Raw genomic sequence first — 14,076 nt, forward strand, 5'->3', positions numbered from 1 at the left:
TTTCTTCCTTTTTTTCCTTCAAGTTTGGAGACTATTTTTTGCCTCATTGACGACAGATGTGCAGTTTATTTACATTGAAAAATTGAAGACACGATCACCGGATCACATGTCAGTTAAACTAAGGCAAAAAACAAGCCATTTCTTTATTTTCTTTATTAACACTCCACCTCCTCTTGAAGGGCAATGGAAAAAAAAAACACATTAAATCAATCAACTTTAGCAGATCAATCTTAACCGGAAGTCCTGTGAGCCGCAAGTGTTTTAATTTCACTGTACATCACTCTAACCAAGAACGCAGTTTTAATATATGGTTTGGAATATACCTTACCCAACAGTCTACAATCTGTTTTTAACTATATATATTTCATAATAATAATAATAATAAAAATAATAACGTCATTGATCGTTTTTAGAATTCTCTTATTGGATTTCAAGGATGAGTGGGTTGCTGTGATAAGGTATTCATCCATGCGCATTAAATAAAACCCAAGCTCTTTACGTATTAGCCATGTCAAGCGTAACCAACTTATAGCATAGCAGTATATATGTTGGTCGTTTTATTATTAATTCCCAGAACTTTGAACTATATATTCATTCCCAGTAAAAATCAATCTTTATAGAACATGTAAATTAGCTATTCTTATTACATATTCATGAAGTAGGCGTGGATATATAAAACATCAGTTAAATGTAAACAAAGAATGTTAAACTAAGTCAATAAGCAATGCATATTTCTTATTTATCATGCTTTTTGTGTATTTTCTGCACTCGACAAATGTGAATGTGCTTAATGTTCGTTTATTGTAGTTGTTTGCGTGTAAAACGTAAAGAGATTGCACTAGAACACGTTAACACCCACTTACCACTATAAATAGCTGAGGGAATAATTATCAACAATTCTCCATCTTTAAACGATTACGCGCTTGTTGATGTTGATTGTATGACTGTCCTGTGTGCTCTTCAATATACAGACAACTAAATGGAATCCACGGAGGAAGTGTTTCCCGGTGGATATCGCTGCAGTGACGTCGCGGAAACTCTGTTATGAACCGAGAGTCCTGCAGCCACCGGATGACTTTCTAAATAAGTTGTGCAGGGACAGACAGACAGCTCGAGCAGACAGCAATATCATCTACATTGTAAGTAATTGCTATTCCTTTGTGAGAGTTTTCCCGCTCTTTTTCGTTTTTCCCTTTTACTTCTCCGCTGTGTGATATGGAGATAACCAGCCGATTCACACAGAGATAACAGTAACTACTTTAAATCTAAAGTTTTGTACCACAGTTAATACTGGATCGTGCTGACAAATCTGATAAATCGGTAGCATGTGCTATTTAGTTCACAGTAAGAACTGAGGATATTTGTAATTCCAACAAATCCCAAACATATGGATTTGATGGAATTACACATATCCTTAGTTCTTACTGTAATCCTAATTGCACATGCTACCGAATTATAGCACGATCCAGTTTTTACTGTGGTACAAAACTGTAAGATTTACAGTAGTAACTGCGTTCTCTATGTGTATTGGGTGAGATAACAAGCCCCCAAAAAAGCTAAAGAAATTCACAACTGCAGGATGCCATCTTAAATTAAACTTTCTTGTTCATCAACTTTTTTTTCTATGGCAGTAAGAGAGTGTTAAACGTCAATGTATAGCTATTTTTAGCCCCTCGAAAGAGCCGAAGCGAGAGAAATCTAACACAGTCGCCACCGACACAACAAATATATAATCATTACCAACGTTATATACGTATTTATGCTACAAATATCGAAATTCATTGGTCACGTCAAAAATAGAGAATTTCCTTAATTGAAGAGCTACATTGTAGATGCTTCTTTGCAATTATTTTGTTTTCATTTCTGTGCATTTTTGTAATATATTGCAAAGAATACCTGATACCTAATAGATTTTATTATCAACAGACTATTCTGTTTATAAACCTTTTTGGCGAATCCCCCTAAAATAAATCAGTACCTCAATATCGCGATACACCTTGAAGAGAGCTTTATAGAGGATTCGAGGAGATGTTTGGCAAATGAGTATTTGTCGTGAGTAGTGATTTACAAAGGTTTTTTCTGCTGTATCAAAGCCATCGACAATGGATTGGTTTGCCGAAAGATAAAGTTTTCGCAATCTCAATAAAACACGTACGTCGCGGGTATGACGCATGGTCAATATTCATTCGCAAAACATTTTTTTTTTCAGAGAGAAGTGCAATGAGGCGCAAGCGGCGCATTGGATGCGTGCAGAATAAAGTAGACATACATCTGAACATCAATGTAACCTATATATGAATGTATACATTCATGTTTCGTTACATAGTATATACCTTAAAGAGTGTTCATTATAATAGGCGGTTACAACTGTTGAATCTCACCACACTGGGGCTTAGGAGGTTACGTGGGGACTTGATTCAGGTTTTCAAGATTGTGTATGGTTTTGACAATTTATCCTTCACTGATATTTTTCATGTTTGCTAATAGTAGTTGTACCAGAGATCATTGTCTTAAACTTCAAAAGGCACAAAGTAGGATTAATATTCGGCATAACTTTTTCTGTAATAGGGTTGTGAATGAGTGGAACGGTTTGCCTGAGAAAGTTGTACTTGCAAGTAGTGTAAATGGGTTTAAGAATGCTTTGGACAAGCACTTTAAGCATTGTAATCAGGTCTGAGTGTTTGTGTCTTCAGTTTTTTTTTGTTCTCTCCTATAGGGTCCTTGTTGGGGACTTGGTATTATATTCAGTAAACAAATACAATATTTCATTATGTATGTAGTATAGGGCTTATAATGTAACTTATATGATATTATCCTTTACAAACTCAATCTTTCGCGCGCAAAGCGTATACGAATTTGGACTATATATAATTCGTCATACTTTGTCAAATAGTCCTTAAGCAGCATTTCATATGCCTAGGAGTTGCTTTCGAGATTTCCTTTTACGTAAACAATTTGTACTAAGTAAGGGTTTATGCTGAATTTTTCAACTCTTAATAGTAAGTGTTCGGTTATTATAAGCATATGCATATATGCTGCTGTAATACATGGCATAAACTTCAAATGTGACAGGAAGCATACGGGGTCTATGTTATACGTTAGACGCATAGATCTATGGTTTAAAATTAAAAGAAGAAAACTTACAATATTTTCCTATATTGGTTCGATAGAACTGACATTTACCGGAACCAAACGTTTTAAAAAACCGAAGAGATTATTACGTCTGGTTGTGAGGTGTATGTGCTAGCAATCTTAGCGGTACGGGAAGAGATTCCGGTGTTGTAGGGGGTGGGGGGGGGGTGAGGGGTAATTATCATGTCAAACTACCCTACACTCAACCAAATCTCGAGTTAGGGACAAAATACTGAGATGGGTGTTTCAACTACCAATGTGGAATATTTTTCTCTTAAGGAAATCGAGTTAAAATTGTCTGCCAGTCTAACAAGTTACACATGAATCGTCGGACTGTACAAACAAATGTTTGAAATGAAAGATACAGGCGATAAGGGAGATATACTAATAAAACAACCCAATGTCCCTTTAAATAAATGTCATACGTCATATGGTCGAGTCTGGTTTCTTCCCGCCTCTTAGATCCTTGTATAATGAATGTATGGACACGATGTTCGTCGGACGCTTCGAAGAACGCCTACAGGTTGGCACACTGCATAGTGTTAAAGGAATTGGACAAGATATAAGACCTTATTCAAAATAGCTTTTGTTATCAGATGTTAAAAAATCCGAATAAAGTTATTAAGGCAACCATTGGATGGAGTATTCTCCTCCCGTCACCCCCCCCCCCCTCCATCTCCTTACCACCTCCGAGTCGGTAGTCCAATGAAAAATAAGAATTATGAATTGTTATGACTACATATCTTGAATTTTATGGGTGCAAATAGAAAACCGAAGGCCCACAAAAGGTTTTTGCAATTTTGGGGGTCTTTTAAGTGAATAATTAGATTGATCTTAAAATATATTGCTCACTCCACCCTATCAGTGATATACAATCGCCAGTGTGTATATTATTGGTTTTTACGGGGTTTTTTTGTGTGTGTTCTGTTTTAAGTTTTCACGTGCTTGAAGAATCAGAAGAAATGATCTATGGTACATAACATATCGCTTTAAAGAAAGCTATTTGGCTTGCAGGAAGACTATAGTTAGCACCTCAGTGACATTCCAAGACGGCTGTATCGTATGTTAGCCGGACGTGCCTGCGAATAAAGTTACTGAACGAGCCAGTCTAAATTTAAGCAACAAAAACAAGTAAAAATCACAGAGAATTATAAACGTATCTAGCTTTATGCACCTCGAAAATACGTTAATTTAAAAAAAAAAGTTTATGTCAAAATTTAAAAAAAAAATCCCATATTACCCAAAACTAGTGTATCCTATTTTAATTTGTTATCTCATTCTATAGATTTAACAAAATAAATCGATTACGCTGTAGGATTGAAGACCAGAAGACCGGATGTTTTTTCTCCTAACGGATGTTCTTTACCGTGCGGCATATAGTAGTCATAGTCGGTTATCATTAGCACGGTACATTTCATCTTTGTCCTAAAGGAGGCATGATTCTACTATTGTCACTCTTGGTCTGTTTAGTGAATGTATAGACACCATTTTTTTTATAATTCAAAGTATTAAGAAAAGCCTTGCCCCCGAATAAAGCCCCACATGTCAGTTTTTCAATGACCATTGAATTTCTTCTTTAATCTAGCAGACCCGCTTCTGGTCATCTTGTCGAACCCTTTTAAATAAAGGCTGTTGGCGATCCGCATATAAGACCATCGGCAACCAACCTAGTTAAATTTGGTCTGCGAGGGTATAGTTTAGTTTTGCTAGAGTACATATAGCGAGAAACAAAGGGGTAAAATGGGATGGAGAAACTCAAATTAGCAGACAGTTTATTCAATATTCTTTCCCTCCCTAATTCCTGAAACCATTTAAAAGACGAAGAATTATAGAGGGATCCGGATGATGACTTTAGGCTTATAGTGAAATACTGTTCTATTTCATAAAACTCACATTTAACGTTTCTCGACCTACATATTACATTTGACTAAAAACAAAGGGTAGGAGTAGGGTTATTCAAAATTATAATATATAATGTAAAGTGTTACGTCACTATCAGCTGACTTTATCATATTAAGGAGCCTTCCGGAGGGGAAATGATTTGATATTGTCTGACAGTCGCTGTGTTATGCATGTACCATGTATGGTTTAGCCTATACCCCCAAAAGATATGTACAGCCTACCTAAGAAAACCTCTTAAATTTAAAATGGCGTTTTCTAAAAAAAACTATTAAAAATTATTAAAAATCTGTTAAAAACTATTAATCATTTTTGAAAGGAAAATGAAAATAACTATTTGAAAACCAAAACGCAGCCTACAAGTGAACATTTTCGTCTTGATATAAAACGATTTAAGAAACCTAAATTTATTATTATATTTTGTTGTTGTAATATTCGGTCCGATTCTTCATGATAATTAAAGATACTTCTATATAAAACACATCTTGGAGGTCAGGCTTGAAGAAACTGCATTTTTGATATCATGTATATATATTAATATATATTTTTTGTTATAAAATTAACTTCCACCATATATACACTGACTTATATATGTACAGCGAAATGTTCTTCATTAACAATCTATACATTAGGTTTTGCAGCACAAAAGTTTGATCTCAACTTCAGAGAAAAGTATTGCTTTCAATCACAATAATTACTACCCACTTTTCTTTTCTTTAAATTAAAATTGGCCTTTAGCCAGACACTTCCCGTGTGAGAAAGTGCTGGAAGCCTATAGGTTAACAAATAAAGTAACGTTCCCTTCTTGAGGTATTAAGGATAAGGCATGTCGGGGCTATTGCAAAAAGAAAAAAAAATGAAAAAAAAAGCTAGCAATAATAAGTATCAGCACAACTGCGGACACTTTATTATCACCACAGAGTTTACATATAGCGTTACGTATATAGTCTATATCAACTACTTATCAGTGTTAATTTTACTCGATTTATTATACTCTCGCTTTATGTCTCAGACTGTCTCAAAATTGTTCAATTATCGCAGAAATCGTCGCAAAACCGCCTGTGGAGTTCTAACTCATTACGTAATTACAATTAAATGACGTGACGGTTTGTTAATTGATGGATTGTTTTTCTTCTACTTATCAAGGGACTATAGTGAATTCTCATTACAAAAAATGGAATAGAAAGAGAGAGAAATAGAGAAAAACTAACAGAGATTTACTCCGAGCTGATGAAACCTTTATAAATACTGGCAACTCGTTTCATTAATAATATCTAAATCTGTCAATCTTTTGAAAAATAATATAAAAAAATATACAGGGGAATAATAAACTTCAAAATCATCTATCAGTCACAATGCTTTATAAGTTTATTGTTCTGTAAATCACACTTAATAATACATAGATGATGGATTCGATAAAAATGAGATCGCAAATCTCGTGTATATATAGAAGAAATCTATTTGAAGGGAGGAATCATGATATTGGTGTATACAAAAAATCCCCCAATAACTTTGCAAAATATCTCCATTGAATCAAAGTTCGTCATCGAGAATTCCGAGTCCGTGTATTGTCAAAACGCATATTAAGGACTGTGACTATACCGCATCGATTGTTGTGGCATCACTTTTATGTAATTATGTTAGTAATATGTAACCGCACTATAGGCTATGTTTGTCATCCATACGATCTTTAGCGAATTTTTCTTCGATGTGGTATAAAGAATCACAAGAGCCACCTATTAATGTATTGTATTGAGTAATATATATATATATATATATATATATATATATATATATATATATATATATATATATATATATATAATTGGCAACTAAATGTTCAGTGGCAAAGATGAAAATTCTGATCAGACCCATCCTTTATAAGATCATGACCTACCAGAAAAGATTTTACTTAGTTCTGGAATTAACTGTGAAAAGAAAAATTGAAGAACTTTGCATAATAATTATGTTACCAAGAGAACTGATACCCATTTGCTCTTGGTTCTGATGGCACTGCAAAATCTTTATTTGGTTTCGGTTTAGGTTTAGGGATCGTCGCAGTATCTACTTGTTATTGACTATTGCAAATGTTCATGCGTCCACATCATGGAGAGACATATTACATATCAACTTGGACAAGATTTAATTATCCTCAGGTTCTTCTTAGACTCACTAGGCCATGCACGAAAGAATTTTGGCACATGTTATTTCCAAGCATCCTTTTCCGAACACGTTAAACGATTAAGTCCCTCGCGGCATTTGCGTGCAGCTCCCTGCTAAGACTATTGCCGTGCTTGTGAAAACCAAGACAGTTTGTCCCTCACATGCGTGGCACAGAAACACATATACAACGCATCTTGAAGATGCTATATGATGTTAATTGCAAAACGAACATCGTGGTAGTATAGTGTCTCGTCGGCGGTGGACAACGAACATCTTCTCATCAAGCACGTTTACATGCATATTTAAGATTGCTGACCCGTTTACCCCACACTGGCAGTATTTTGTGGGTGATTGGAACATTAAAACAAAAAATGCAATATTTCCTTAATGGAATACTTTTTTTCTTTGCTGTTTGTTGAAGTTGGCTGGGTTTGCGTTTTCCATGCATGCTCATACTGGCCTTCCCTTTAAACTCCAACAGTTAACCATTCCTTCACGATGTCTCCTGTGAAGTCCCCAGGTGATGAATTCCACCTATATACGTTTAATACTGCGTTGCAAAGCGTTGACCTACATACGGTTATATATTCAATAATTGCTCTTAGAGAGCCGTCAACAAGTCATATTTCATCAAGCGATTGAACATAATATCGTACAGCGAGACTCATCTATATATGATGAGACGCTATTAATGAGTACCATAAAATGAGTACCACTATAGTACCATAGCAGTCGGACTGGCAGTGAGTCTGTACTCCATTTCTCGGTACTCATTCTCTTATTATAACATCATTGATGGTGTTTTGTACCCGTCCCTTGCATAATAATAAACTTGAAGTCGTAAAAAGGAGAATTATATTTGATTTCGTACTCATTTTGTTGTACTCGCAGTATATCTCTGCTTGATCGAATTAAAAAATGGATCAAAGGCTGGACCGTTACAAATACTAGTCTAGTTTATCTTTAAGATCAAATGACAAATGACAAAATAAAATAAATAAAGACTTTTACTATAATAAAATAGGAATAAACATTTCTTCGACATTCCTGGCGTTTTGAAGCCATTTGCAAGTTTTCTTTGGTACGGTACCTATTTAACAAGTGTGCGTGTGCATTTTTTGGGGATTTTTACTTTGCTATGTTGACTTTTAATTATCCATGACGTAATTATTGATAAAAGAAGGCACAGTTTAAACGCATCAAACCGCATCAAATGAAGTATAATAAGTTCTTTCTTGGTCGATATTGAAATATCCAATACGTCCGTTAGCTCAAAACGTTCGCCGTGTGTATACTGCCTATCGGTGTTAGTATTATAGACGGTTAAGTACCATAATGCAAGACAATGAAAATGACCTATTTAAAGCCCCACTAATAGTTTTCAATAAATAAAAAAAAACTATAAGCTTCAGATATCCATTACTAATGAGTTTAAGACTGTCCGGGGGTAAATGATTCGTCTGGGAATGATTGTATCTTTGCAAATCGTTCGGTTGATATGATTATTAGGTCAATTTACGTCACAACGTTCCACATTGTTACCTCAACTAAAGTGACAGCCTCAAAATCGATCTTGCAACATGGTTAATTATTAACGTGCAGACTGAGGGGGGGGGGGGGTTGGGGGTGGGAAAGGGAGGGTGTTGTCTAGACACTTAACACAAAATAACTATGCTGGATTCGACGAAAGCAAGCTGGATAACGGTCAAATTTTTGTTTAGTATGTCTATAAACGCAAAAATAAATATTGGTATGTTGTAGACCGATTACAAAACCATTGCTGAAAGTCCAGATTGTATTTCAATACCTGTACCATGCACTTATTATTTTAATTAGAATTATTTTCTGACACAAAATTGATCAATCGAATGGACTGTCTGGGCTACACAGAATACCATTTAAAACATAAGTCAATTATTTATTGTGATAGAGTATTTCATATATGTCTATCAAGTCTATGGAACGCGGTACTTCGTCTTGTTCCCAACTTTTGATTGTTTTCAGTCCTAACCTAAGACTCATCTGTTATACCATGTACTCTAGTCTACATGACTGATCTCGTTTTCATTTTTAAGATTTTGCTTTGAATACTTATTACTTTCATTATATGCTGATGCATCGTATATTTGTACTTTTTAAGATTTTTATCTCTCTAAACCTGTGTAATAATGCTTTGAGATATGCTTTTTCGTATACGCGCTATTTAAATAGATATCATCATAGTCATCGTCATCGTCATCATCATCATCATCATTATTATTAAAAATCAATTTATACGTGCACGAACATTTCCTACCTCATAAAAAACAATTAAAAGTAATTAATATCCTTACCTTGCGTTAAGACCCAATTACAGACAGTTTGCTTTTGTTTTTGTCAATATTTCAAAACATTCCAGGGTTAGACTTTACTTTGTGAAGCTTAACGTTAGTGATGGTACCTATTTACTGCAGGTATTAATACGTCCCTGATCGAATTATTCTATAGCATTTTTCCTAGAAAACCTTGCAAGATGCATGGGGGACTCATAAAAATATGTAATTCCTTGTTGAGTTCAGAAATATTTCCACCTTTCCATTTCAAGATCGCTACATTTGTAAGATGTTCATACCAATGACCTTTCTAAACTATTTGTTTAAACTCTCGTACCAAGGCTCTTTGCCAGGCATTTATCCATGATCTTCATATAAATATATTAATTCTATCCTTTTGGCGATAGAATCGGACAAATCGGTAGAAAAAAATGTAGTTACAAGACTACATGTGACCTTTCATGATGGTGCACTCGTATAAAAGTTTATTCAACACCAAAGAGAAGAGATCGATTGCATCAACGCAGCTGATGAAATGAATTGCTAAGTAACCCTATACTGAGTAAAAGGCCATTTAATAGATCAACAACAGAGTGAAGTACTGTATCTCGTCCTTAAGTAACAAATCCGACAAATTTAATTCCCATTACAACTTTCGTTATTGCTACTTTATTATCCTCACGAACGGGTGACGTAAGTTTCTATAAATATAAATATATATATATATATATATATATATATATATATATATATATATATATATATATATTTATATGTATATTTATGTATATTTAATTGTATATATGTATATATATATATATATATATATATATATATATGTATATATATATATATATATATATATATATATATATACATATATATATATATATACATATATATATATATATATATATATATATGTATATACATTTATATAATTGTAGACGTAATGAGTATATATATGTATATATATGTCAATATGTATATATATGTATATATATATATATATATATATATATATATATATATATATATATATATATGTATATACATTTATATAATAGTAGACGTAATGAGTAGGAAAATCCAGGTATGTATAACAATATAAACAATAATTTAAAAACAGTTTGCGTGGGATTTTCTTTTCCTTTCATTTTATTCGTCGTCATGGAAATTGTCCCGCACATATACTTATTTACATTTTCACCCTTTGTACTGTACTGCATGACAGACGATTCACCGATTGTATATAATGCATTCTGAGATTCGAACCCTCAGGTACGTCACACTAGATGTGTGTTATACGAAAATGTCCCTCTTAGCTATGTATTAGCGGAGAACATTTTAAGAAATATTGTCTCTATAAACCCAGACAATCACTTCCCTCATTCACTCTGTTGATTAAGTCGAGAAGTCAGTCCATGATCTCTGTAGCAAGACGAGATGCCTGGCTGACTTCTCGGTATTTCAAGAATATTGAGAATTTCTGATACATTGCAAGCTGACAAGATATTGACGGTTCACTGATACGTTATATTGGGTGCAAACATGTGGTCACCAAACGACAATGTAGGATGCGAGCTTAAACGCAATACATCATCTTACTATATGTGTTAAGACTGGAGCCATATTGATGAACCGAAACGGACTTTACAGCTCCGTCAATACGTCTTCGGTTTGCGTTGATTGAATATTTTTTGCTCTACTGTAGTGGTATATATATATATATATATATATCTATATATATATATATATATCTATATATATATATATATATATATATATACATATATATATATATATATGTAAACGTAATGAGTAGGAAAATTCAGATATGTATATATAGCCGATATATGGCGTTATTAAATATACACTTAAACAAGTAACGCCACGAAAATACATATTTGATGGTATTTTTTTTACTTAGCCCTTACTTTGGCAATTTTGTTTAAATCATTCGTTCTTTCAACGTTCACATCACTGACCGATGCACTCATTAGTTACCATGACTACTAGACTAGAACCATGCTTAACTTTTGCAGCCCATCTTCAACTACACCAAGGAATTTTGCAGGCACGGAATATAAAGAAACATACACTGTTCGATAACAAAAAGGTAGCCGCATTTTTGTATACCAAGTATCGTACCACGTGAAATTAATCTTGTTTAATATTGACTTCAACACAACACGTGCACTGCGTCCTCCCGTGACGTAAGTGAGTTTTTTTTCTTGGATATGATTAATGAAGAAACACATGTATTGATATACGTCATAGCTGAACATTTGTTTGTTTAATGTTTTCATTATTTATATAGTGAAACAGCATATTTTTTTCTGGTTTTGTTGAATGCCTTTGTCGTGTTTATTTTGTACACTTCACACTCGGAGCAATAATTGCGTAGAGCCGTATTTCATTGTCATTCGATGTTAGAAACCACATAATGACTTCAAATATGAAATCAAACTAATAGACTTATTATACCGACTAAGTATATGAAACCATCGTTATAACCACGTTTATGTCGGTGATGTCGATATATCAGTATAAAATACTGAGCGGGCAACTTTAACTTGTTTTGCCCGTGCACCTATAGTGGCTATTTTCCAGATAGGCGGGCAACACTGTACTCACACTGATTTTCCGTGCAGCTGTTAACCGATTTCAACATTGGACAACAAAGAACTGCTTAGGTTATTTTTATAAAAAAAAAAAAAAAAAATTAAAGTTGGCAGGAAATATATATTTTTTTTAAATCATTTAATCCATGAAGTTAGGCCAATACCATTGTCTCATTGTTTTAGTTACGTCCTCAATAATGACTTGTTTGTTGATCTTATATATATCTGTGCTATGAAAATGAAAATGTGTGGGCCAAATAAAAGTGGGCCAAATAATCTTCTGGTAAGGGGCGGGGGGGGGGGGGCGGGTGGAGATGGTAGGGTATGTTGGCCAAACCATGTAATGGCAACGGGTATAGCTCGATTTACTGGGTGGACTAACTACTTCACTGGGTAGGCATTATAGCCCACCTAGTTGATGGGTTATTTACCTTCATTGTCTACGTTATACGTATTCCAAACATAATTATATTTCCTGGGTTCATGTCGAACGAAATTGTACCTTCCTACAATTTCCAAGAGACGTTTACAAAGCTCCCAATATAAAACAAGCTACTTGTTATGCGGCGTGGTGGTTGTCGCTTTGCTCCTTGTTAAAATCAGAAGATTCCCCCCCCCCCCCCCCCACCGAAAAGAAACCACGAGTCTTCTACTGTTGAGTTGTCGAAAGTTTCATAAACTTGAGGCTACAAATATTTCCGAAAATGAAAAGGCTTGTTTTACTTTTTCCTTCATCACAAGGCCTTTCCTTTGAGGGTAAGTGCCAGATCATTGTTTTAATGAAAATAGCGCGACTTTTGTTTTATTTTTTATTATAAAACAGAAAAATTGTTATGATTGTGAACAATATTCTTTAAAAGAGCGCGAGAGATGAATTAAAGATGAAAACTGTCACAAGGGAAGTTAGACACATTTAATATCATTTTTTCTCCCTTGAGTATATTCCATTAGTAACGAAGTATACAAAGATAGTTTCAATTAAATATATAGCCTATTAGATGTTTGACATCAATCATTGTTTAAGGAAAAATAGTCAAGGTCAAAATTCAAAATTTCATTTTAAAAACAAACTGTTTAGTGCGGTATATCAGGCATAGACACTAACGATAAAAATGTCAAGGAAAACTTTCAGTGAGAGAGAGAGAGGAGAGAGGAGAGAGGAGAGAGGAGAGAGGAGAGAGGAGAGTGGAGACAGGAGAGTGGAGACAGGAGAGAGGAGAGAGGAGAGAGGAGAGAGGAGAGAGGAGAGAGGAGAGTGGAGAGAGATGGAGAGAGGCAGGCAGCGATAGGTGGAGGTGATAGAGAGAGAGATATAAACTAGGTTTATAATTACACTCGGATGGCGAGATGACCAGATAGAAATCTCTGACATGTGTTTAGACGCAACAAATATTGTTCAGTGAAAAGTCTCTTTTACTCTCTACAATACTAATACAAAATTATTTTTTTCCTGATGTCTTTGTGCGTAGTTTAATAATTGACACCATATCAAACACCCTCAGGGATAAGACCGATTGTATTTCGGTTCATTAACGAAGTAAGTCTCATAGGAGGCTATGGCTCTATACGTATTCAAGCCTAAGTCAGATCGATAAGAAAAGAGAGGGGGAAAAAGAAGAGTAGAGCTATGATGGCTGGTCAAATATGAGTTATAAGCGGCTTAACCCTTACACCAAATAGAGAGACACTCGGCTCTTCTTCATTCTACGAAATGATTAAAAACGGGACATGGTATTGACCTTTGCAACAATTCTCCGTAACCTGGCATGCTGGCAAGCTGGCATGCGACAAAGATAGGTAGCATGCTCCCATACAATATAAATATGACTCCTCACCCGTGTACCTTCCCCAGTGCAATAAAAAAATATTTTTAACCAAATAATTTGTGTTTGGTACTCATTTTTAATACACAAAAAAAAACGTTACGTCGTTAACAACAATTATTT

The 14,076-nt window shown here is 34.4% G+C and overlaps 1 protein-coding gene across 1 annotated transcript in view; it reads left to right on the top strand.

Annotated features, from left to right (window-relative positions):
* The first annotated feature begins 905 nt into the window (after positions 1-905).
* The window catches only part of LOC139959016 (calcitonin gene-related peptide type 1 receptor-like), an 88,643-nt gene continuing 75,472 nt past the window's right edge, over positions 906-14,076 (top strand). Inside the window, exon 1 of the mRNA XM_071956518.1 lies at positions 906-1,139. The gene's annotated coding sequence lies outside the window, so the exon portion shown is untranslated. The remainder of the gene's footprint in view (positions 1,140-14,076) is intronic.

Source organism: Apostichopus japonicus, chromosome 18 (assembly GCF_037975245.1).
Source record: "Apostichopus japonicus isolate 1M-3 chromosome 18, ASM3797524v1, whole genome shotgun sequence".
In the NCBI taxonomy this organism is placed as follows: Eukaryota; Metazoa; Echinodermata; class Holothuroidea; order Aspidochirotida; family Stichopodidae; genus Apostichopus; species Apostichopus japonicus.